The sequence below is a fragment of the Procambarus clarkii genome, chromosome 16, assembly GCF_040958095.1.
Source record: "Procambarus clarkii isolate CNS0578487 chromosome 16, FALCON_Pclarkii_2.0, whole genome shotgun sequence".
Classification (NCBI taxonomy): domain Eukaryota; kingdom Metazoa; phylum Arthropoda; class Malacostraca; order Decapoda; family Cambaridae; genus Procambarus; species Procambarus clarkii.
In genome coordinates this window covers 41,811,441-41,838,072 of record NC_091165.1, presented here as the reverse complement: position 1 = coordinate 41,838,072, position 26,632 = coordinate 41,811,441, and the positions used below count along the sequence as shown (strand labels likewise).

Below are 26,632 nucleotides of genomic sequence, written 5' to 3'. Positions count from 1 at the left end.
TGTCTCTGAGTTATCAGGGTGTTGTCTGTGTCTCTGAGTTATCAGGGTGTTGTCTGTGTCTCTGTGAGTTATCAGGGTGTTGTCTGTGTCTCTGTGAGTTATCAGGGTGTTGTCTGTGTCTCTGTGAATTATTAGGGTGTTGTCTGTGTCTCTGTGAATTATTAGGGTGTTGTCTGTGTCTCTGAGTTATCAGGGTGTTGTCTGTGTCTCTGTGAGTTATCAGGGTGTTGTCTGTGTCTCTGTGAGTTATCAGGGTGTTGTCTGTGTCTGTGAGTTATCAGGGTGTTGTCTGTGTCTCTGTGAGTTATTAGGGTGTTGTCTGTGTCTCTGTGAATTATTAGGGTGATATCTGTGTCTCTGTGAGTTATCAGAGTGTTGTCTACGTGCTGTCAGTGTTGTCAGAAAGTTGTGTTACTGTACTGTCAGGATTTTGTGTGTGTGCAGTCAGGGTGTTGACTGTGCTTTGTCACGGGGGTGTTGTCTGTGTTGTCAGTTTGATGACATGTTGCAATCATCAACTAAGGTGTCAAGACGCTGGTTTACATTTGTCATCATTTGCCTCTTTGCCTCTGGTCGTGTTTGTGGCCTCAGTGTTCTGTGTCAATATATTTTACTGGTCATATTGTCCCTGTAACCTTACTTCTCCCTCCTCCACTCCACCCTCCTCCACTCCACCCTCCTCCACTCCACCCTTCCCACTCCAGAGATTTGTACTCGTGCGTCCTCGTAATGTGTGAGTGTCGACCGCAGTTGTCGACACTCTCTGTTATGAGAGATTAATATGACTAAGCCGGTGACAAATGTGACAGGTCCAGTAACTTATAATGATAAATGAAGAACGCATTATAGATAAGTTCTTTCTCGCTGTGTTTACTACAGGAAAGTTTGATGTTTTAACTGCAATTGAAAAAATATTAAGTAGGTGGTAAAGAGGAATTTATTAAATAATACAAAAATATAGACCAATAAATTCCCAGGACTAGATACACACTATTTATCACAGTGTACAGCTGAGCTCAGTAGGCCCTCGGCTCCATATTTAATATATCATCAGAGCCGAGCAAGTACCAGTAACGTGGAGGGTGGCAAATGTGGTCCCGATTAAAATTTAAGTTCTACTGGAGCATTGCTCGATACGATAGTCCGAAAAGGCATTATTCGGGTTCTCATAAATAAAAGCAAGATTCTAACAAATCTTGAGAAACTTCAAGACTCTCAACATTATCAGATTTGCTGGTGATACAAAATATGGCTGGAAATAAATACAAACTTGCTACATGACTTAAATATTTGTAAAGGACAAATGAAAGTGGCAGCTTAATGCTCACTTATCTAGGAAGAAAGGTAATGATAACGTATTCCAGATATCAGCTTGATAACACTGAAATTGCCAAAGCCGTAGGCGAGGAAGTTCTGGGTGTCATCATTAATAGGGCTCTCAATATACACACACATGTTAGAAATATGAAAACGGCAGAAGTTCTAGTAGCCATACAAGGCGGTTCCAATCAGATAAATTCCATTACATATATGAACCAAACTTTAGTGTGAAACAATCCATCAATCCAACGTCTATTATGTTACTTGGCCATATGTTCAGCCGTTTTTCATTAACTGACCAAGAGGTCTAAAATCTGCATTCAATGATGTGGTGTTCAAGTGAATGAATTAATGGACTGGAAGATATCTTAACCAGTTATCTTAAACTTGCTCATCCATTTTAAGGAACAAATCACGTTAATTTTATTTATTATTATTTCCTTACGCTGCATCTCTCATTACACCATCGCTGCCTTGTGTCTTAGTAAACAGTTGAATGATGAATTTACGCATTTAAAAACTGAAACGAGTATAGTGTCCGTAGTACATAGTAATATCATGAAATATATGTGATTGAATCAACATTTTAGACGTATTGTCTTGTATATGATCCTCTGCCTTGTCGGACAGTGAATACGAGCATTACGTCACTGTTCTGTGTGGCAGTGAACATGACCAGCACCTCACTGTTCTGTGTAGCCGTGAACATGACCAGCACCTCACTGTTCTGTGTAGCCGTGAACATGACCAGCACCTCACTGCCCTGTGTGGCAGTGAACATGACTAGCACCTCACTGCCCTGTGTGGCAGTGAACATGACCAGCACCTCACTGTTCTGTGTGGCAGGGAACATGACCAGCACCTCACTGCCCTGTGTGGCAGTGAACATGACCAACACCTCACTGCCCTGTGTGGCAGTGAACATGACCAGCACCTCACTGCCCTGTGTGGCAGTGAACATGACCAGCACCTCACTGTTCTGTGTAGCAGTGAACATGACCAACACCTCACTGTTCTGTGTAGCAGGGAACATGACCAGCACCTCACTGCCCTGTGTGGCAGTGAACATGACCAACACCTCACTGCCCTGTGTGGCAGTGAACATGACCAGCACCTCACTGCCCTGTGTAGCAGTGAACATGACCAGCACCTCACTGTTCTGTGTGGCAGGGAACATGACCAACACCTCACTGTTCTGTGTGGCAGGGAACATGACCAGCACCTCACTGTTCTGTGTGGCAGGGAACATGACCAACACCTCACTGTTCTGTGTGGCAGTGAACATGACCAGCACCTCACTGTTCTGTGTGGCAGGGAACATGACCAACACCTCACTGCCCTGTGTGGCAGTGAACATGACCAGCACCTCACTGCCCTGTGTGGCAGTGAACATGACCAACACCTCACTGCCCTGTGTGGCAGGGAACATGACCAACACCTCACTGCCCTGTGTGGCAGTGAACATGACCAGCACCTCACTGCCCTGTGTGGCAGTGAACATGACCAACACCTCACTGTTCTGTGTGGCAGGGAACATGACCAGCACCTCACTGTTCTGTGTGGCAGGGAACATGACCAACACCTCACTGCCCTGTGTGGCAGGGAACATGACCAACACCTCACTGTTCTGTGTGGCAGGGAACATGACCAGCACCTCACTGCAACACGACACTTCAATTACTCAGATTAGGCAAAATTTACTATTATGTGAACAAAGATAATAATAATACCGTTTCTTATCAGAATCTATATTAGACTTAATCTTTCTTCATAAAGAAGGCTTCCAATACCTGGAAATTACTTTGTCAACGTTTTCAGAACACGCTGAAGTCAATTGGTGTCAGTGTAAAAAGTTTAGTTGAAATATAAATATTTGAGTTTACCGAGAGAAAGAAAAACAGGAACAACATGAACATTAGACTCCTGACCTGTTATTGAGCATCATGGTAACACAAGTGTGTGCCGTCAGTGTTGGAACTCAACTGTGTCGGTTAATGCTCACACCAAAATTGGTCTGACTCGCCAGCAACTGAGGTTCACAGTGTTTCAAGAAAGGTTTCACAATGGCAGTGAAGAGCGTCACAGTAAGCACGCAACACACCACAGTGACAAGAGGTCATGGTGGCACTGCTAGAGTAGTGTGAGGTGTGGTGGTAAACGACAGACTGTCTTAGGGCAGTGTGAGGTGTGGTGGTAAACGACAGACTGTCTTAGGGCAGTGTGAGGTGTGGAGGTAAACGACAGACTGTCTTAGGGCAGTGTGAGGTGTGGTGGTAATCGACAGACTGACTTAGAGTAGTGTGAGGTGTGGTGGTAATTTTAAGGAATAAAGAATTATGGTAATTAATGAAAAAGTCTGATTAGTGGATATATTAGAAAAGTTTTTGAAGGGTCAATTTTGCGTAGACATGTAGGCCAGAATGTGTCTTAATTAAATGGTAGAGTTATTATGATAATGTTAGAAACGACTTTACTCCAATGATTAAATAGTGTATTATTAAATATGTGTTAGTTGTGTTAAAGCAAGGGGAGTAAGGGCTGGGTGGGTTGGTTGTAACAAGCAACTGGTTGTAACAGTTGTAACTGTTGTAACATATCACCTCACCCAAATGCAGGTATAAAATCGAAGCTGTTTGAACTCTGTTCAGTTATAGTTGGGTGTGTGTGTAAACTAAAGTCTTTGAAAATGTAATAAGTTTTACGAAACGCGTTCAAGTGTCGCGTCAGACTAGAAATAAAAATGAATTTTGGAGAATTGATTTTTCAGTTACCATCAACAGTGAAAAGAAATATAAGAAACAGAGAAAATTCCTGTTAGAATTATTAATCTTACTTTTTCGGTCATATTTAATAATATATGTCTACAGGAAAGACTGCTACCAAAATATACTAATATATATATATATGTATATATATGTATATATATATATATATATATATATATATATATATATATATATATATATATATATATATATATATATATATATATATATGTATATATATATATATATATATATATATATATATATATATATATATATATATACATATATATACATATATATATATATTAGTATATTTTGGTAGCAGTCTTTCCTGTAGACATATATTATTAAATATGACCGAAAAAGTAAGATTAATAATTCTAACACGAATTTTCTCAATCTTTCGTACATTACGCTTCACTGTTGGAGGTAAATCAAAAATCAATTCTCCAAAATTCATTTTTATTTCTAGTCTGACGCGACACGGGCGCGTTTCGTAAAACTTATTACATTTTCAAAGACTTTAGTTCACATTTTGTTCTGTCTTGTGTTAATGCCACATCACCCCTTCCACCTCACTCAAATGTAGATATAAAATCGGAGATACGTAAGTTCTATTCAGTTGTGTATTTGTGAACTAAAGTCTTTGAAAATGTAATAAGTTTTACGAAACGTGCCCGTGTCGCGTCAGACTAGAAATAAAAATGAATTTTGGAGAATTGATTTTTGATTTACCTCCAACAGTGAAGCGTAATGTACGAAAGATTGAGAAAATTCGTGTTAGAATTATTAATCTTACTTTTTCGGTCATATTTAATAATATATATATATATATATTTATATATATATATATATATATATATATATATATATATATATATATATATATATATATATATATACATATACACGTGTGGATGTGTTTACTCGTTGATTGACACTGTATCCCAGGTCACCAGTTGATTGACAGTTGAGAGGCGGGAGCAAAGAGCTAAAGCTCAACCCCCGGCAAAAACAACTGAGTACACATACATTTATGTCTCCTACTTTGATATGGTAAGATAGCTGCCATAGAAACTAGTGTGTCATTAAGCAATTAACCACTCAAGGTGATTAAGATGCTTTTACAAGCTCAGGTCATAGTTGCATCACAAACATTGTATAACTGATGTGTTATATAGTCAATATTAGCTACAAGTCATACATATAATCAAGTGTTCCAGTATTCGTTTAAAGTGTATTGGAAGAAGCCCTTGGAGACTGAACTTTTCACAGTTGGTGGTCTGAATTTTACCTTGACTATTACTCTTGGTTCTGTTGGAAAATTGTAGATCCATTTTCCTGTTTTTCTGGCAATTCCTTTTGAACCCATTTTGTGTGCAATAACACCATGGCCACTTGTGTCGAAGGTTTTTTGTGAAATCTATATATATTACATCAGCGTTTTGCTCGTCATCTATGGCATCTAAGGCCCTGTCATAGTGACCCAGCTATTGTGACAGGCAGGAGTGCTCTGTTCTGAACCGATGATTCTAAGGGTAATGGAGATTCTGGGATTCCATATGTTTTGTGATCTAACTTCTTAGCACTCTTTCAAATATTTTTATATGTAATGTTAATTCTTTAGCCTAGTTTTTTTGCCTCTGCCTTATTCCCTCCTGTTAAGGTATCGACACCGACCCTGGAGTGTGGAGTGGCGATTTCTGCGCCATCTATGGATCTGCACTCCAACTCCCCGGTATTAAATGCAATGCAGACAACGCCATCTGTTGAGAGTGGCGTGGCATCAGTGAAAGGCTTCAGTTTCCAGCCTCAGTTAGGTGAGGTATACGAGGATGACCTCTGGTGGGTGGCGTTTCGAGATCAACGCCATCTAGGTGGCGACTACAATTACAATTTCAGTTCCCCGGTGGATGGGTGTTATCGTAAGGTCACCCAGTATACTGTCTGTCTAGCTAATGATGTGTTAAGTTCACAAGGGTGACGTAAGGAGGCGATTGGGCTGAGGAGGGCAGTTCACCTTGGGCAGTTCAAGAACTCTTGATTTGGTCTTGTGAGAGGACAAAGTGGCCTCCGTTGGTTATAGCAGTGTGTTGCCTGCTGATTTATGCAGTGTGGTATGGGCCGACGTACCCAGGATTGGCCAGGAAGAGTTACAAGACGACAGTGGTGCGTCTGTTTAGAAGTGATCCTAGTGAGCAACTTGACTTCTGCCAGGGTGCTAGCTACCCCTGTATGTGATTGTTTGAGACCCCTGTCAGCCTGTGACTGAAACCATCTGGTGTATTGGCACATCCTGACGGTACGGTGTGTGTGGACTGGCCCATGTTGAGGAAGGTCAACTCGCCGGTGTTTGCCATTAAGTGTGGACGACGTGCACCTGGAAAGTGGATTCACCGGGATTTGATGGACACTGACGATGTATTGTCCTGAGTAAATGCGATACTTTGTTAATATGTGTAGTAATACTCTGATATAATATATAGATAGTGGTGAAGGTGTTAAAATACTGGTGAAGGTGTAATTGTGTATTGTTTATCCCCCTTTTATTCTTTTGTGGTGGTGCTAACTCTGCTGTTTTAGTATGCCGGGGATAACAAAAGTATCTACACACAGTCTCCAATTTTTTTTTTTTTTTTTTAAAGGTCCGAGATAGTGTGTGTGTGTGTTTTATTTTTAACCATTATCGACTAATATGGAGATCCAGTAATCCAGGATTGTTGCAAAGGCATTCTGTTTGTGGCTACTTAAAAATCCAGTTGGGTTAAGGTGACATCTGATATGATTTGATGTTGTATTACAATCATAAAGAATTCGTTTCGGTTATCAACCTTCATGTGTTTTTTCAGTGAGCAACTAGTCATACTGTTGCCTCGGTATTTCGCTCATTTCTTTGTTGTCATCTGTGGAAGTTCCACCTCCCTTGCTCAGGAGCCCAATACTAGGTGCAGTTTTCGTTCTAGATTTTGCATAGGAGAAAAAATATTATGGATTCCTCTTTTTCACTGATGATCTTTTGCTCCCTTTTTCTATCTTGGAATTTTATTCTTTGTAGCTTTAGTTCAATTCTATTTCTATTCTCAACCTAGCCTTTGTCGTTCTTGAGATAAGGTGCGACTTTCAAGACGTTCCACGATTCCTTTTCTTCGTCTATAGAGGGAACGCCATTCGGGATCCTATCTGCATCTCCTTTTTTTTTTCCTCTTAGAGGTGTGCGGCTCTAGCTTATTGCTAGTGTTGCTGAGCTTATTTTTGTCCAGGCACTAGTGTAAGCTTCCACTTTCTAGCTGTTCTTTCCCAGCTTATTTCTGTAAGGACTTGGTTTATTAATTCCCAGTTAATATTAATTATTAAATTGAATTTGCTGAATTATCTTCCTCAAAAATTTGGGTCTGGCTGCGCAGATCTATTGCCCAAGCTTGTCATGCCATCAGTTTGTGATCTGAGTAGCAGGTATTTGAAATTACGTTCCTGATCAATTCATATTCATGAAAATAAGGTCTAATGTGTTTTATGTTTGGTTCTACTATTTGCTGGTTTAGTGCAAATCTGTCGCACACATCCGTAGTAGGTCATTTATTTGCGATTGTTTGTTTAGGCTAGTTCCTGGGACTCTCTCGGATATAACTTTATTAGCTAAGGTCTAACATTTAAAGTGCCGTAATGTTTGATTTTCATTACTGTGTCTTTAAACGGCTGAGGATTTGTCTCTGACTTATATACAAGGGCAATAACCGCATTTAGTATCCCTATTGTCATTATCGGCACTTCCACTATATCGTATGTGTTGGTCAGCATGTAACAAGCCAGGTTTGTTGTAGGAATTATTCAGTATGTTTTTTCATAGACTATAGAGGCTTGGAAAGTTTGGAGTCAAGCGGTAGTTGACCTGACTCTGGGAGCACGAGGTCATCTCTCCGGGGATTAGCGGTTAAGATTACAAAATGGCCGGTGCCTTGTCTTGAAGCAACATATAATGAATTATTTTACAGAATTCAGTAATTTGGAGAAATTAAAGTCTTCATTTCAAATAGTATTCAATATTTCCAGTATTCAATAGTATTCCTGTTCAAGCACCAGGAGTATTCTCAATTGCCGAAATAATGAGTAAATCACCGTCAGTGGCGTCACTAGCAAAGGACCTCTGACGCGGAGCAATTTTGGCGACCCCGGGTCACGGGTCACCAAAGCCTTCTACATTTAGTAATTCTCAAAGGTCAAATAGCCATATTGGCTTTTCCCTAAGATGCCTGTGCAATTTCCATCAGTTTAAAGAGTTCAACCATCTGGGTTGTTCAGTACAACAGAGATTAGTTGTTCACCTTAAACCCTGCTAGTAAACTTAGTAAACCTGGCGTAGGATTACCCCTCTGACTTCAGTGAGGAAGGCAGAGCGAAGTAGAATTAGTGTGGGCCGGTCTTAGGTCGGTTGTGTGGGAGACCTATGTGTAGAACGTCATACTGATAACAGTATTTCTTCCCTTGCAGCAACCCGCCCGTTACCGGTCCTTCAGCACCCCCGTCAACCCGCCCGTCACCGGCCCTTCAGCACCCTCCCCCCTCCCTGTCAACCCACCCGTCACTGGCCCTTCAGCACCCCCCCCCCCCCCCCCTCCCTGTCAACCCTCCCGTCACCGGCCCTGCAGCGCCCTCCGTCAACACAGAAAACATAAGGTCCGTTTTTATTTGTTTTATGTCTTAGCATTAGTTAACTCTATATATCCAGTGTTTGTTTTTAACCCTATTGCCCAGCTTGGGGCCACTGGCGCTTGAAGCGTCTCTCTCTCTCTCTCTCTCTCTCTCTCTCTCTCTCTCTCTCATATCCCCCGCAAGCACAAGTAGGTGAGTAAACACACACACACACACACACACACACACACACACACACACACAGGGGTCTGGTAGCTGAGTGGACCGCGTGCGGGTCTTGTAATCCTGTGGCCCGGGTTCGATTCCTGGCGGCTGCAGAGACAAATGGGCAGAGTTTCTTTCACCCTGATGCCACTGCTACCTAGCAGTAAATAGGTGCCTGGGAGTTAGACACCTGCTACGGGCTGCTTTCTAGGAGTGTGCAATATTTATATGTGTATATATATATATATATATATATATATATATATATATATATATATATAGGCAATATTTCTTATACTCGCTGGGAGGATGTTGAACAACCGCGGACCTCTGATGTTTATACAGTGTTCTCTGATTGTGCCTATGGCACCTCTGCTCTTAACTGGTTCTATTCTGCATTTTCTTCCATATTGTTCACTCCAGTATGTTAATTTACTGTGCAGATTTGGGATCTGGCCCTCCAGTATTTTCCACGTGTATATTATTTTGTAACACGGGGGGGGGGGGGGGTTATCGACTCTCTCTCCGTTCTTTTACCCCTTACCTCTACCCATATTCTGATTTATTTCTCTTCAATCCAAGGGACCCCAGAGCTACTCTAAGCCGAATCCCACGCCACGTGGTCTTAAGCCGTTTGACCGGCTAAGATTCTACAGCCTTTACGACATGGAACTAGACCCGTAGCAAACTTAAGTTGCATTCACTGGAAAGGCGAAGAGTTAGGGGTGACATGATAGAGGTTTACAAGTGGATGAATGGACATAACCGGGGGGATATTAATAGGGTATTAAAAGTATCAACACAGGACAGAACACGAAACAATGGATATAAATTGGATAAGTTTAGATTTAGGAAAGACTTGGGTAAATACTGGTTCGGTAACAGGGTTGTTGATTTGTGGAACCAATTGCCGCGTAACATTGTGGAGGTGGGGTCCCTCGATTGTTTCAAGCACGGGTTGGACAAGTATATGAGTGGGATTGGGTGGTTATAGAATAGGAGCTGCCTCGTATGGGCCAATAGGCCTTCTGCAGTTACCTTTGTTCTTATGTTCTTATGTTCTTAAACTCTAGAATCTCCTGACGCCGCCACCACCAGACCACTAACACTGGGAGCAATAACCGAGGTCTGGACCGATTATGCTCTCAATAAACCTTGGGGCTTGATCCCAAGTTATTTGGAATAAGAGGGAAGAATCTACGTTAAGTGTGGGTAATAATACCAAACAAGGGGATAACCGACTCTTAATCTTTGTTCGGTTTTGCGACCACCCAAAACTCAGCCTCGTGGGGACCACGTGTCAAGGACAAGGAACAATATGAAAACATAAAAATGGAAATAATAAAAATGCAAATTACTAACTAAATAATTAATTCAAAATCTAAAACAAAATCTAAATCAAAGCACTCCCTATCATTAACACTCCCTGACTTAAGGCATGAGATAAACTAATTTACTATAGCAACTATACCTCTTTATGCGACCAGCTGATGCAATCCCCCACCTCTCCCCCACCATCTTGGGGAGAGGTGGAGATGGGGGCACCTCTCCCAGTTGATGACCGGTCTACACTGATTCTCCTCCCTCTGCTCAACACAGAAGCCCGAGGGGGTATTCCTACGCATGGCTTACTAAGTTACTAGCAGGGTTTAAGTTGAACAACTAATCTGTTGTACTAAACAACCCAGATGGTTGAACTCTTTTTTTTAAACTGATGGAAATTGCACAGGCATCTTAGGGAAGAGCTATTTCCGATTACAAAATGGCTATTTGACCTTTGAGAATTACTAAATGTGGAAAAAACTGATGACCCGTGACCGCCAGGCCGTCAAGGTCACTCCGCGCCAAGGACTAGTCCCGGCTCGTGACGTCACTGATGGTGACTTACTAAAGTATTCTGACAATTTAGGATACTCTTGATGCGTTAAACAGGAACACTATTGAATATGTATGAATACAATATGAAAGAAGACTAATTTCTCTAAATTACTGAATTCTGTAAAATAATTCATTATACGTTGCTATAAGACAAAGGTGGCGGCCATTTTGTATCTCACCCGCTAATCCTCAGTAGATATGACCTTGTGCTTGGGTCAGGTCAAACTACAACTTGACTAACTTTTGTACAAAGGCGTATGCCACTGCCTCCCATACAATTATTCATTTTAAAACGGCTTCAGTTGTTACAATTTGATATCTTTCTCGTCTTCTTTCTAGTGAATACATTTGGAGAGCTTTGAGACGATCCCAATAATTTAGGTGCTTTATCGCATCTATATGTATGTCGTATAAGTACTTTGTATTCCCTCTTTGCTCCATCCCTTGTATAGAGGGGCTATGTCTGCTGATTTAAGCGCATCTGGTATCTTCCCCCTTGGTCAAGCTCTTCCTCCTCACTATACTAAGGGCCTGGGGCCAGATTCACGAAAGCACTTACGCAAGTACTTACGAACGTGTACATCTTTCCTCAATCTTTGACGACTTTGGTTACATTTATTAAACAGTTTACAAGCATGAAAACTTCCCATTCAACTGTTGTTATTGTTATAAACAGCCTCCTGGTGCTTCGGAGCTCATTAACAGTTTAATAATTGTAAACAAAGCTGCCAAAGATTGAGATAAGATGTACAGGTTCGTAAGTGTTTGCGTAAGTGCTTTCGTGAATCTGGCCCCAGTTCTACTGGCACTTTGCATTTCTTTATAAATATTGAATTCCATGAGTCTGGACCCGGGGCTGAGTGCATGGGCATGTTGTGAATTTTTCTTTCAAAATCTGCCACGCTCGTGTTGATATCAATTATATTTACAGGTGTTTGGGTATCACACATAAAGAAGTTGTCCGGATCTTCCACTGTCATGCTGTTTATTGGAGTGCAAAACATGTTATGCTTTTTAAAGGATTTCGCTAATTTCTTTGTAATCCTTCGTGTATGAATCTTCACTTGTACGAATAGGTCTAACACTGGCAGGGATTTTTTATTTTGATTTCGCATATGTGAAGAAATATTTTGGGTTTATCTTTATTTCTTGAATTACTTTTCGTTCTAGTTGGCTTTCTTCAATTTGATATGAATGCTTCACTCAGTTCGATTTCTTCACTCTCCCTGTTTAAGTTATTCTGTGTAAGGAAAGTCGTGTCTGCTTAAGCATTTACGTTATTTTTGTTTCCTTATTTCGTTATTTCTTTCCTTCATTTCCTTGGTGAGAATTCGCCACCCGGTTGGAAGAAGGGAGCGAATACCCTCCGTTGTGGACCACTGTTGCCTGCCTCCTTCCGTTGTGGACCACTGTTGCCTGCCTCCTTCCGTTGTGGACCACTGTTGCCTGCCTCCCTCTGTTGTGGAGATCCGTGTTGTGGTAGCCACCTGTCCACACCAGCTGGCATGCTACCATGTTACAGTGAAACAGTTTGGTTGTAGCCAGCAGCAAACCTATATTGACACGTCGTCTACTTCTGGCCCTCGACAACACTGTATCTGGGGGAAGAAATCAGTTTACTGTTCGAAAGTTGATGTAGGGGCGGAACTGATGTCTATTGGTTGGAGAAAGAGCGCTGGAGCTGAGGTGAACTCTGTGGTCTGTAACATTCAGACGAAGTTTACCTGCACTGTAGATCATGAAGCATGAGGTCAAAGGCCAGCGAGCGCCACGCCAACACAACCTCTTCAATACAAAGCAGGAAAGCGTGCGATCTGATCCCCTTCAACAACGGTAGCTGCCTGCATCCCGACACACACACACAGGTGGTCAAGGGTGTTCCCAGCACGACATACAGGTAGTTGAAAGTGCTCCCTGCACCACACACCGACGCTTCCATATATGGAAGCAGAAATAAGGCACACCAATAAACAGCATGAAAGTGAAAGATCCGGAAAACTTCTTTATGCGTTATATCCAAACCCCTGTAAACATAACTGATATCAACACGAGCATGGCAGATTTTGAAAGAAATTCACACATGCCCATGCACTCAACCCCGGGCCCAGACTCATGGAATTCAATATTGATAATGAGTGATCAGGGGTCGGATCACCAATTTCATGGACAATATGCCCATGCACTTCGCAACCCTGGCCAACATGGATTTAGAGCGGGAAGATCATGCCTCTCCCAGTGAGAGGCATGATCTCCCAGCTAATTGACCATTATGACAAAATCACTGAGGCATTGGAAGAAAAACAGAATGCAGATATGTGGTATTCACGGACTTCGCAAAGACATTCGATAAATGTGACCATGGAGTGATAGCACACAAAGTTAGGTCAATGGGAATAACTGGTAAAGTAGGACGAGGGATACTCAATTTTCTGTCGAACAGAACACAGAGTAACACTCAACCATATAAAATCGATTTCAAGCGCAGTTAAAAGCTCTGTATCTCAGGGTACAGTCCAAATAAAATATAGACAAAAATAAGTCACAGCTTCCTATCATCTTTTGCAGATGACACAAAAATCAGCATGAAAATTACCCCTGCTGAAGACACTATTGATATCTGCTTGTAGTTTGTCAAAGTTTTCAGCTGGGTTGAAGAATATAACTTGATATTTAAGTGATAAATTCCAGGTACTCAGGTACGGTAAAAATGAGAACCTTAAACATAATACAGGGTAAAAAGCACAATCAGATTTGCCCATAGTAGGAAAACGGCAAGTAAAGGATTTGGGAATAATAATGTCTGACACCCTAACGTTTAACGAGCATAACCACGAAAATATTGTCAGCCAGAAATTTGATTGAATGCCTTACGAGAACTTTCAAATCGAGGGATTCCATCTCAATTGTTATACTATTCATATCATTTGTGCTGTGTCGTCTTGAGTACTGCTCAGTACTCATTTCCCCCTTCAGAGCAGGTGAGATAGCTGAAATAGAGGGAGTTCAGAGAACATATACAGCATACTTACACGCGATAAAGCACCTAATGTATTGGGATCGTCTCAAAGCTCTCCAAATGTAATCTCTAAAACGGAGACGAGAAAGATATGAAATAATATACACATGGAAAATACTGGAGGGCCAGGTCCCAAATCTACACAGTAAAATAACAACGTACTGGAGTGAACAATATGGAAGAAAATGCAGAATAGAACCGGTGAAGAGCAGAGGTGCCATAGGCACAATCGGAGAACACTGTATAAACATCAGAGGTCCGCGGTTGTTCAACGTCCTCCCAGCGAGTATAAGAAATATTGCCGGAACAACAGTGGACATCAAGAGAAAACTAAATAGTTTTCTACAGGAAGTGTCGCACCAACCGGGCTGTGGTGGATATGTGCGCCTGCGAGCCGCTCCAAGCAACAGCCTGGTGGACTAAGCTCTCATGGAGAGTAGAACTCCTGGAACCCCATCCAACAGGTATCAAGCAGGTAACAGGAAGTCAAGGGTACTCCCTGCACCACACACCAACACACAGGTAGCCAAGGGTGCTCCCTGCACCACACACAGACACACAGGTGGCCAAGGGTGCTCCCTACCCCACACACCAACACACAGATAGCCAAGGGTGTGTTTCACCCCAAAACCAAACCATCTTCCTGAAATGAAAGTACTTATGGTAAATACTTTGTGGAAAATACCAAAATATAGTGATGGACCGCCAGAGAGTACGAATGAGCCGCCAGAAAGTAGACTTTTGTATTACTGGATTTGGACAAACCGGAAACTTTTTTAACCTCAACATGTATATAAGGCCTAACTTAACGTCTTCTTTCAATTTCTGGCCTAATACACGGTACTCGGGCCTAACACGGTACATGTGTGTGCGATACTAGGCCCAATAATGTTTAAGATTGGTTTTTAGCTTTATATTAGAGACAAAACTAATAATACAAAGAAAGATTTACAGGTGGTCCCACACTACATATTGGAGCTTTCTGGTGGTCCATCACTACATATTGGAGCTTTCTGGTGGTCCATCACTTCATATTGGAGCTTTCTGGTGGTCCATCACTACATATTGGAGCTTTCTGGTGGTCCATCACTACATATTTGTACTTTCTGGTGGTCCATCACTACATATTGGTACTTTCTGGTGGTCCATCACTACATATTGGTACTTTCTGGTGGTCCATCACTAAACATTGGTACTTTCTGGTGGTCCATCACTACATATTGGTACTTTCTGGTGGTCCATCACTACATATTGGTACTTTCTGGTGGTCCATCACTACATATTGGTACTTTCTGGTGGTCCACCACTACATATTGGTACTTTCTGGTGGTCCATCACTACATATTGGTACTTTCTGGTGGTCCATCACTACATATTGGAGCTTTCTGGTGGTCCATCACTACATATTGGAGCTTTCTGGTGGTCCATCACTACATATTGGAGCTTTCTGGTGGTCCATCACTACATATTGGTACTTTCTGGCGGTCCATCACTACATATTGGTACTTTCTGGTGGTCCATCACTACATATTGGTACTTTCTGGTGGTCCATCACTACATATTGGTACTTTCTGGTGGTCCATCACTAAACATTGGTACTTTCTGGTGGTCCATCACTAAACATTGGTACTTTCTGGTGGTCCATCACTAAACATTGGTACTTTCTGGTGGTCCATCACTACATATTGGTACTTTCTGGTGATCCATCACTACACATTGGTACTTTCTGGTGATCCATCACTACACATTGGTACTTTCTGGTGGTCCATCACTACATATTGGTACTTTCTGGTGGTCCATCACTACATATTGGTACTTTCTGGTGGTCCATCACTACATATTGGTACTCTTCATTAACAGGTTGCTATAAGTATTTTCATTTGAGGAGGATGGGCTTCCTGACACAGATATGCCTCCATACACGGGTATGCCTCCATACACGGGTATGCCTCCATACACGGGTATGCCTCCATACACGGGTATGCCTCCATACACGGGTATGCCTCCATACATTCCACACACTCAGCACAGAAAACTCTTGTATACTTAATACAAGAAACATTTGTAGGAGTGCCGCAGGAGGCGCTGGCATAGTTGCCGCAGGAGGCGCTGGCATAGTTGCCGCAGGAGGCGCTGGCATAGTTGCCGCAGGAGACGCTGGCATAGTTGCCGCAGGAGACGCTGGCATAGGTGCCGCAGGAGACGCTGGCATAGTTGCCGCAGAATAAAAGTGGTGCACTAACCTTGACGTCTAATAATTACTAGACACACTTCAATACACCTCCAGATATATATATATAATTGGTCGTGGCTGGTCTAAACTTAGCAGCTTGAGTGAGGGATCAAATGCCACTTGTTGGCCCAGGACCTTATGCAACACTGTCCTTCTCTTCCACCCTGCATCCCTGCCTCCCCTGCCAGCACCTCCCACCCTGCCTCCCCTGCCAGCACCCCCACCCTGCCTCCCTGCCAGCACCCCCCCCCACCCTTCCTTCCTGCCAGCAACCCCCACCCTGCCTCCCTGCAAGCACCCCCACCCTGCCTCCCTGCCAGCAACCCCCACCCTGCCTCCCCTGCCAGCAACCCCCACCCTGTCTCCCCTCCCAGCACCCCCCACCCCACCTTTCCTCCCCTGCCAGAACCCCCCCACCCCACCCTTCCTCCCCTGCCAGCACCCCCCCACCCTTCCTCCCCTGCCAGGACCCCCCCCACCCTGCCTCCCTGCCAGCAACCCCCCCACCCTTCCTCCCCTGCCAGCACCCCCCACCCCACCCATCCTCCCCTGACAGCACCCCCCCACCCCACCCTTCCTCCCCTGCCAGCACCCCCCCACCCCACCCTCCCCTGCCAGCACCCCCCCACCCCACCCTTCCCTTCCAGCACCCCCCACCCCACTCTTCCTCCCCTGCCAGCACCCCCCCACCCCACCCTTCCTCCCCTGCCAGCACCCCCCACCACCCCACCCTTCCTCCCCTGCCAGCACCCCCCCCCACCCCACCCTTCCTCCCCTGCCAGCACCCGGCCCCACCCCACCCTCCCCTGCCAGCACCCCCCCACCCTTCTTCCCCTGCCAGCACCCCCCCCCCACCCTTCCTCCCCTGCCAGCAACCCCCACCCTGCCTCCCCTGCCAGCACCCCCCACCCCTGCCAGCACCCCCCACCCTTCCTCCCCTGCCAGCACCCCCCCACCCTTCCTCCCCTGCCAGCACCCCCCACCCTGCCTCCTCTGCCAGCATCCCCCCACCCTGCCTCCTCTGCCAGCATCCCCCCACCCTGCCTCCTCTGCCAGCATCCCCCCACCCTGCCTCCCCTGCCAGCATCCCCCCGCCCTGCCCTCCCCTGCCAGCATCCCCCCACCCTGCCTCCCCTGCCAGCACCCCCTACCCTGCTTCCCCTGCCAGCACCCCACACCCTGCATCCCTGCCAGCACCCCCCCCACCCTGCCTCCCCTGCCAGCACCCCCCCACCCTTCCTCCCCTGCCAGCACCCCCCACCCTGCCTCCTCTGCCAGCATCCCCCCACCCTGCCTCCTCTGCCAGCATCCCCCCACCCTGCTTCCCCTGCCAGCATCCCCCCGCCCTGCCTCCCCTGCCAGCATCCCCCCACCCTGCCTCCCCTGCCAGCACCCCCCACCCTGCTTCCCCTGCCAGCACCCCCCACCCTGCTTCCCCTGCCAGCACCCCACACTCTGCCTCCCCTGCCAGCACCCTCCCCACCCTGCCTCCCCTGCCAGAACCCCCCACCCTGCCTCCCCTGCCAGCACTCCCCACCCCCACCCTGCCAGCACCCCCCCCACCCTGCCTCCCTGCCAGCTCCCCCCCCACCCTGCCTCCCTGCCAGCTCTCCCCACCCTGCCAGCACCCCACCCTGCCTCCCCTGACAACACTGACATGACCCATCATTATATACCGGACCTTCTCCCCTGTAGAGGACAGATAAATGTTTCCCCGGTGCTGTGTGTGGCGGCGGGTCCCACAGTGACTGGCCACACCTGCAGGTCTGCTGTGTGTGGCGGTGGACACCCACAGTGACTGGCCACACCTCCAGGTCTGCTGTGTGTGGCGGTGGACACCCACAGTGACTGGCCACACCTCCAGGTCTGCTGTGTGTGGTGGTGGACACACCCACAGTGACTGGCCACACCTCTAGGTCTGCTGTGTGTGGCGGTGGACACCCACAGTGTCTGGCCACACCTGCAGGTCTGCTGTGTGTGGCGGTGGACACACCCACAGTGACTGGCCACACCTCCAGGTCTGCTGTGTGTGGGGGCGGACACCCACAGTGACTGGCCACACCTGCAGGTCTGCTGTGTGTGGCGGTGGACACACCCACAGTGACTGGCCACACCTCCAGGTCTGCTGTGTGTGGTGGTGGACACCCACACAGTGACTGGCCACACCTCCATGTCTGCTGTGTGTGGCGGTGGACACCCACACAGTAACTGGCCACACCTCCAGGTCTGCTGTGTGTGGTGGTGGACACCCACACAGTAACTGGCCACACCTCCAGGTCTGCTGTGTGTGGCGGTGGACACCCACACAGTGACTGGCCACACCTCCAGGTCTGCTGTGTGTGGCGGTGGACACCCACAGTGACTGGCCACACCTCCAGGTCTGCTGTGTGTGGGGGCGGACACCCACAGTGACTGGCCACACCTGCAGGTCTGCTGGTCCAACATTCTCAGTAATTGTCTGCGTGTGGGAGTGCCAGCGAGGCGAGTACCAGCGCCCAATATTATCACTTTACTGATGCAACAGTTGACGTGAGGTGAGCGACTCGTCACACTCGCGCGGGAAATGATTGAATGTATTTTATGTTGCTATTTTAATTTCCTTGAGTTTTTCCCATGACCGCTTATATGTTATGGATTCTCGGTGCGTTCACTCGAAGCGTGAGTGACCGACACAGTAATACGCCCCACGGGGCAAACATTCTTAACTTCACAGCTGACGAGTATAAACATGTCTTGTTATGATCTGTCATTTTGAGATGGTTCTAGCGCCTTGGAGGTGTGCTGAGTCTCGGGTGTGTGAGCCGCTCTCACAGCCCCGAGCGCCACAATGGACGTCTGCTACTGAACCAAGATTGATGTCAGTGTCTACGGTACACATGAGGATGAGCAATGGGTCTGTTGTGAGTAGCACCGAGGCCTTCGTCGCCACACAACCCCTTCAGGACAAGGCTCCTGATTGGTGTTTATTGACTATTACAATTTGTCACCTTATTGTTAGGAGGTTAAAGATCCGTCCTCACACTAATCCAGTTATTCATGTAGTCAACATTCAGCGGGTTTTGTCGCCATCGTCGTATTTGTCGAAGGATTTTATGAACTCGATGAATATTACGTCGAGAATTTGCATAGCTTAAAGTGCAGCCATGACCATGTCTTGGTGGCTGAGCTGCTGCTGCTGCTGCTGCTGCTGCCGCTGCTGCTGCCGCTGCTGCTGCTGCTGCCGCTGCTGCTGCTGCCGCTGCTGCTGCTGCTGCTGCTGCTGCTGCCGCCGCTGCTGCTGCTGCTGCTGCTGCTGCTGCTGCTGCTGCCGCCGCTGCTGCTGCCGCTGCCAGAGGCGGGAGCTGCCTGCCCCACAACCTGCATTTCTTCATGCCCGCCCACACCACCACCTCCCTGCCCCCCACACCTCCACCACCCTGCCCCCACACCTCCACCTCCCTGCCCCCACACCTCCACCACCCTGTCCCCACACCCTCCACCACCCTGCCCCCACACCCTCCACCACCCTGCCTCCACACCCTCCACCTCCCTGCCCCCACACCCTCCACCTCCCTGCCCCCACACCCTCCACCTCCCTGCCCCCACACCCTCCACCTCCCTGCCCCCCACACCTCCACACCTCCCTGCCCCCCACACCTCCACACCTCCCTGCCCCCCACACCTCCACACCACCCTGCCCCCCACACCTCCACACCACCCTGCCCCCACACCTCCACACCACCCTGCCCCCCACACCTCCACACCACCCTGCCCCCCACACCTCCACACCACCATGCCCCCCACACCTCCAAACCACCCTGCTCCCCACACCTCCACACCACCCTGCCCCCCACACCTCCACACCACCCTGCCCCCCACACCTCCACACCACCCTGCCCCCCACACCTCCACACCACCCTGCCCCCCCACACCTCCACACCACCCTGCCCCCCACACCTCCACACCACCCTGCCCCCCACACCTCCACACCACCCTGCCCCCCCACACCTCCACACCACCCTGCCCCCCCACACCTCCACACCACCCTGCCCCCCACACCTCCACACCACCCTGCCCCCCACACCTCCACACCACCCTGCCCCCCACACCTCCACACCACCTTGCCCCCCACACCTCCACACCACCTTGCCCCCACACCTCCACACCACCCTGGCCCCCACACCTCCACACCTCCCTGCCCCCCACACCTCCACACCACCCTGCCCCCCCACACCTCCACACCACCCTGCCCCCCACACCTCCACACCACCTTGCCCCCCACACCTCCACGCCACCCTGGCCCCCACACCTCCACACCACCTTGCCCCCCACACCTCCACACCACCCTGGCCCCCACACCTCCACACCTCCCTGCCCCCACACCTCCTCACCTCCCTGTCCCTACACCTCCACACCTCCCTGTCCCTACACCTCCACACCTCCCTGCCCCTACACCTCCACACCTGTAGCTCTATACACGCTGAACTGTCTGGGACACCTGTGGCCCAAGTGTACAAGATGGGCTGAAAAGATACTTGTTGACAAGTAATATTTGCACTGAGTCAGGCCCTGTGTTACTGGCCAAATACAAGTGTTTGGTCCATCACGCTGAGATAAAGAGATCAGAGGTGTCAGCAGGACTCGATAGATCTCTTTACATTCGTCAGAGAGTTCTCTACTGATCGTTTTTGAAGGCTCTTTGTTTGTTCAAGATTGCATGCAACATTTGTTCATTTATTTCAAGCTTTGCAAGGTCAAGTTGAGCAAGTTCTTACGGGCACACATTGGATGCCATCGGCAAAAGTCAACTTATTCCTATATTAAGCGTGCATACGTGTCTAACTCTGGCTTTCATATCAAGCTGGTTCCAGTCTGACTGTAGGCAATTTAGAGCTGAAAAGAACACCAAGCACTTTAAATTGTACATTTTCTTGGTACTGGTATGATATACAATGACATCGGTCTCTGGCCGCCCATTACAGGGTGAGGCGCCGTCATTGTACGTGATGTGTGCGGCGGTGTTGGTGTCGGCTACTGATTGTGTGTGTTTGTGTACAATTATTTACCAGCCAACTGAGTGTGAGGATTGTTGGCTTGGTTTATAGTGTGTGTTGTGTGTTGTCTGCGAGGGTGACCGTGTACGGGTACCCCCCCCCCTCCCCCTCCCTGGCCTGACACTGTCACCTTAAAGAAATAATCTACATGTTCATGTCCCGCTGGTGTTCATGTCCCGCTGGTGTTCATGTCCAGCTGGTGTTCATGTCCCGCTGGTGTTCATGTCCCGCTGGTGTTCATGTCCAGCTGGTGTTCATGTCCAGCTGGTGTTCATGTCCAGCTGGTGTTCATGTCCCGCTGGTGTTCATGTCCCGCTGGTGTTCATGTCCCGCTGGTGTTCATGTCCCGCTGGTGTTCATGTCCCGCTGGTGTTCATGTCCAGCTGGTGTTCATGTCCAGCTGGTGTTCATGTCCCGCTGGTGTTCATGTCCAGCTGGTGTTCATGTCCAGCTGGTGTTCATGTCCCGCTGGTGTTCATGTCCCGCTGGTGTTCATGTCCAGCTGGTGTTCATGTCCCGCTGGTGTTCATGTCCAGCTGGTGTTCATGTCCCGCTGGTGTAGGTGAGGTGTGGTAATGAGGGTGTGATCAGAGGTCATGAGCCAGATTCACGAAGCAGTTACGCAAGCACTTACGAAGCTTTACTTCTTTTCCCAATATTTGGCGGCTTTGTTTACAATTATTACAGAGTTAATGAGCTGCGAAGCACCAGGAGGCTGTTTATAACAACAGTTGATTGGGAAGCTTTCATGCTTGTAAACTGTTTAATAAATGTAACCAAAGCCGTCAAATTTTGAGGAAAGATGCACACGTTTGTAAGTGCTTGCGTAACTGCTTCGTGAATCTGGCCCCTGGTATCCTGGGTGTCTCCGTCAGTGCTAAGATGTGCCACTTCACCTCTCCCGTCCAGGATTCGAATCCCGGGTTCGATTCCTGGGCGGGTAAGAATTGGTTGGACACGTTTAACCTAGTGGCTGTGTTCCCCAGCTTGCCCACAGGTGTGTGTGGGTAGGTTACTGTGGCCGGCTGACATCCTGGGAGGGTCAGGAGGCCACCTTGGGGCACCTCCCTGTAAACCTTAACTATATATCCAGCCTTCCTCTCCTCAAGCAAAGGAATTATTATTATTGTACATTAGTAAACCACAGGGAGGTAGTAATGGCAACACCGCAGTAAACCACAGGGAGGTAGTAATGGCAACACCGCAGTAAACCACAGGGAGGTAATAATGGCAACACCGCAGTAAACCACAGAGAGGTAATAATGGCAACACTGCAGTAAACCACAGGGAGGTAATAATGGCAACACCGCAGTAAACCACAGGGAGGTAGTAATGACAACACCGCAGTAAACCACAGGGAGGTAATAATGGCAACACCGCAGTAAACCACAGGGAGGTAATAATGGCAACACCGCAGTAAACCACAGAGGTAATAATGGCAACACCGCAGTAAACCACAGGAAGGTAGTAATGGCAACACTGCAGTAAACCACAGGAAGGTAGTAATGGCAACACTGCAGTAAACCACAGGGAGGTAGTAATGGCAACACTGCAGTAAACCACAGGGAGGTAGTAATGGCAACACTGCAGTAAACCACAGGGAGGTAGTAATGGCAACACCGCAGTAAACCACAGAAAGGTAGTAATGGCAACACTGCAGTAAACCACAGGGAGGTAATAATGGCAACACCGCAGTAAACCACAGGGAGGTAGTAATGGCAACACCGCAGTAAACCACAGGGAGGTAGTAATGGCAACACTGCAGTAAACCACAGGAAGGTAGTAATGGCAACACCGCAGTAAACCACAGGGAGGTAGTAATGGCAACACCGCAGTAAACCACAGGGAGGTAGTAATGGGAACACCGCAGTAAACCACAGGGAGGTAGTAATGGGAACACCGCAGTAAACCACAGGGAGGTAGTAATGGGAACACCGCAGTAAACCACAGGGAGGTAGTAATGGCAACACTACAATAAACCATAGGAAGGTCGTAATGGCAACACCGCAGTAAACCACGGGGAGGTAGTAATGGCAACACTGCAGTAAACCACAGGGAGGTAGTAATGGCAACACCGCAGTAAACCACAGGGAGGTAGTAATGGCAACACCGCAGTAAACCACAGGGAGGTAGTAATGGCAACACTGCAGTAAACCACAGGAAGGTAGTAATGGCAACACCGCAGTAAACCACAGGAAGGTGGTAATAACAACAGAGGCACAACCAGTGTTGTGCTCCAATCATTAAATTCTTCTATTTCTATATTCCCTTAAACTATGGCACTCTGGGTTCTTGCTGGAAGGTACTCCCACACCGGACTTAGTACTCTCCTGTACACCATTTGTCTAGTTTGTGTCGCTTGTATGGTAATGGGCCACAAGCGTGTCACCAGTCCAAGAAAATGAAACTTGTCCAGTCCTCTCCCTTCCTGTTTATCATCTTGTCGTATAACTCTAATAAGTTGTCAATGAACGTAATAGGCAGCATGCAGACAGTTTGGCAGTGTATGAGGCAGCATGGCAATCATTTTGTCAAGCAGCACGGCAGTGTAGCAGGCAGCCTGAGGGAAACACTGGCACGTGAATGCCACAGAAGAAAGTCCACATACCACCTCTGGCCTCCAGTCAGCTCCGACAGCCGACCTGTTTTTCCACTTTCATCAGGACGGAGGGTGGCGGGGGAGGGGGGGGGGGGGGTGCCTGGAAGTCCAATCCTGCTCCCCGCCCCCCAGCCCCCCAACCCCATTAGGATGGAGGAACGTCTGGAAGTTCAAGTCCGCCCCAACCTCATCAGAACGGAGAGCAGAGAATTGCCTTGAATTGAAGACCCGGCCCCACCTCCATCAGTGCTGAGGAACCTCTGCAACCCCTGACCGCCCCCTCCTGCCTCCTCCACCAACCTAGAGAGGGCCTGGTAATACAAGGAGGGTTGCCTCTTGCGTGCCTCTATAAATTCCTCGCCCACTACCACTAAAACACTGACCAATACTCAGGAAAAAGTGGTCCCGGCGACCAGTCGCTCCTGTGGCAGCGTGTAAGATACTTATCGTACCTGAGCAGGCTCAGGACGCCATCCTGTGTAATACTGGGCTTAGGCACGCACATGCCTGAGATATAGGGCCGGCGTGGGCACGGAGCCGTTTGGAACACAGGGCACGGCTGGGGTATAGTGGGGGGGCATGGAGCCTGATTGAGAAGCGGCAAGAACACCAGAACGGTTGAGATAAAAGGTGGCCTTTGGTACAGTGGATCCTGGAGCGTGCTGTAACACGGAGCTGGCCTGAGCACGGGCTACCTGATCAATATCCAGTCCGGATTGTATCAATCCTGGCTGATGACACCAAGCGTTTAATCCTATGTCTTGGGAGGGGCATGACTAGAAAGTTTAGGGCTAGGCAGTGTGACCTGGACTGTCGGGGCTGGACCCCACGGAGGGTAAACTCATAAATCATGCTCTCATGAGGTAAATTTAGGAGATCCATAAATTACCGGCAGCAAACATCCGCGCGCATATAATTATAAGCCTTGAATGTTAGTTCCCTTGCCATGCGACGGTCTTCAGTACTTTCACTTATGGTACAAACAAATGGATCTCCAGGTCAGTACGGAATCGGACGAAGAAATGACAAAACACGTTGAAATGTTATCTCGGTTTTTGAACTGTCTTCGGATAAGACTTTCCTGGTTCACCCGTGACGCTGAGAGGAGGCCGGTGGGGAGGTGGTGGTGTTGATGGGTCGCTTACCGGAACACGAGTTGTGGCTGTTGCCTGTAAGGCTGCCACTAGCTCTGAGGCATTATTTACTAACAACCCAGTCTCGTACAACGTCTGGCAAGTAAATCACGGTTACAGGGATGTTGAGAGATTTCTGCCGTATTCCGGCTATGTACCCTCGCTCGATACCAAAAGATCTTTGCGTATTGTGGAGATGGTCTCAGCCAGGCTGGCCGAGAGGTGTGAGGGGCAGGGAGGCTCCAGACGTCTCCTCACAGCAGCTGGTGTAAGCCAGTTGGCGGTGAACGAATTTCCAGATGAAATACTGGCCAGAAATTTCTCCACAATAAATGATTAAAATAAAATGAATGTAAATGAATAATAATTAAATATAGCCTTAAATACAACATGAAAACGTGTGTTGAAACATCAGAGGGTTTATATATGAATACTTCACATACAATATTCATCTGTAGATATCAATATACGCTAAAATACATGTGAAGAACTTTTCTCATATTCACAGCTCCCTGACAAGAGGGAGCCAGCTTAGCTTAGCTGCCAACACCCACACATCGTGTCAGCAAAGCGAACAGTACGCCTGTTATCATAACATCGTGTCAGCAAAGCGAACAGTACGCCTGCTATCATAAAATCGTATCAGCAAGGCGGACAGCCCGCCTGCTACCATAACATCGTGTCAGCAAGGCGGACAGCCCGCCTGCTATCATAACATCGTGTCAGCAAGACGTATTGCTCGCGTGATATCATAACAACGTGTCAGCATGGCGGACAACCCGCCTGCTATCATAACATCGTATCAGCAAGGCGGACAGCCCACCTGCTACCATAACATCGTATCAGCAAGGCGGACCGCTCGCCTGCTATCATAACATCGTGTTAGCAAGGCGGACAGCTCGCCTGCTACCATAACATCGTGTTAACAAGGCGGACAGCTCGCCTGCTATCATAACTCACTGTATTTCCCTTTCTAAATTTTTCCTTCACCTGTGCCTCTACGCCGTCTTTAACCCCCCCCCCCCCCCGCCCCCCTTCACGAAAAAAATCTTTAGTTTTCCGTGTAGACAAACCCTACAGCCGGCGGCTGGCCAGCTGGGGGGGGGGGGGTTGGCCGGCGGCTGTCCTGCTGGGGGGGGGGGGCCCGGCGGCTGTCCTGCTGGGTGGGGGGGGGGCCCGGCGGGTCCTGCTGGAGGGGGGGGGTAGGTGACCGGCGGCTTGACCTCGGGTCTGTTTGTCACTGGTCACGGTTACTACTGCTAGCCCTCCATGATGGTGCTACACCACTGGTCACGGCTGCTGCTGCTTGCCCTCCATAATGGTGCTACACCACTGGTCACGGCTGCTGCTGCTAGCCCTCCATAATGGTGCTACACCACTGGTCACGGCTGCTGCTGCTAGCTCTCCATAATGGTGCTACACCACTGGTCACGGCTGCTGCTGCTAGCTCTCCATAATGATGCTACACCACTGGTCACGGCTGCTGCTGCTAGCCCTCCTTAATGGTGCTACACCACTGGTCACGGCTGCTGCTGCTAGCCCTCCATAATGGTGCTACACCACTGGTCACGGTTACTACTGCTAGCCCTCCATGATGGTGCTACACCACTGGTCACGGCTGCTGCTGCTAGCCCTCCATAATGGTGCTACACCACTGGTCACGGCTGCTGCTGCTAGCTCTCCATAATGGTGCTACACCACTGGTCACGGCTGCTGCTGCTAGCTCTCCATAATGATGCTACACCACTGGTCACGGCTGCTGCTGCTAGCCCTCCTTAATGGTGCTACACCACTGGTC

At 47.9% G+C, this 26,632-nt stretch overlaps 1 protein-coding gene across 3 annotated transcripts in view; it reads left to right on the top strand.

The window, feature by feature from the left end:
- LOC123760124 (venom allergen 5) overlaps positions 1 to 26,632 on the top strand; it is a 298,290-nt gene that overhangs the window by 54,308 nt on the left and 217,350 nt on the right. For 2 of the 3 annotated variants that reach the window (XM_045745617.2, XM_069325470.1), the window contains exon 2: positions 8,577 to 8,762. The exons of the other annotated variant lie outside the window; for it this stretch is intronic. The gene's annotated coding sequence lies outside the window, so the exon portion shown is untranslated. The remainder of the gene's footprint in view (positions 1 to 8,576; positions 8,763 to 26,632) is intronic. 3 annotated transcript variants of the gene reach the window in all.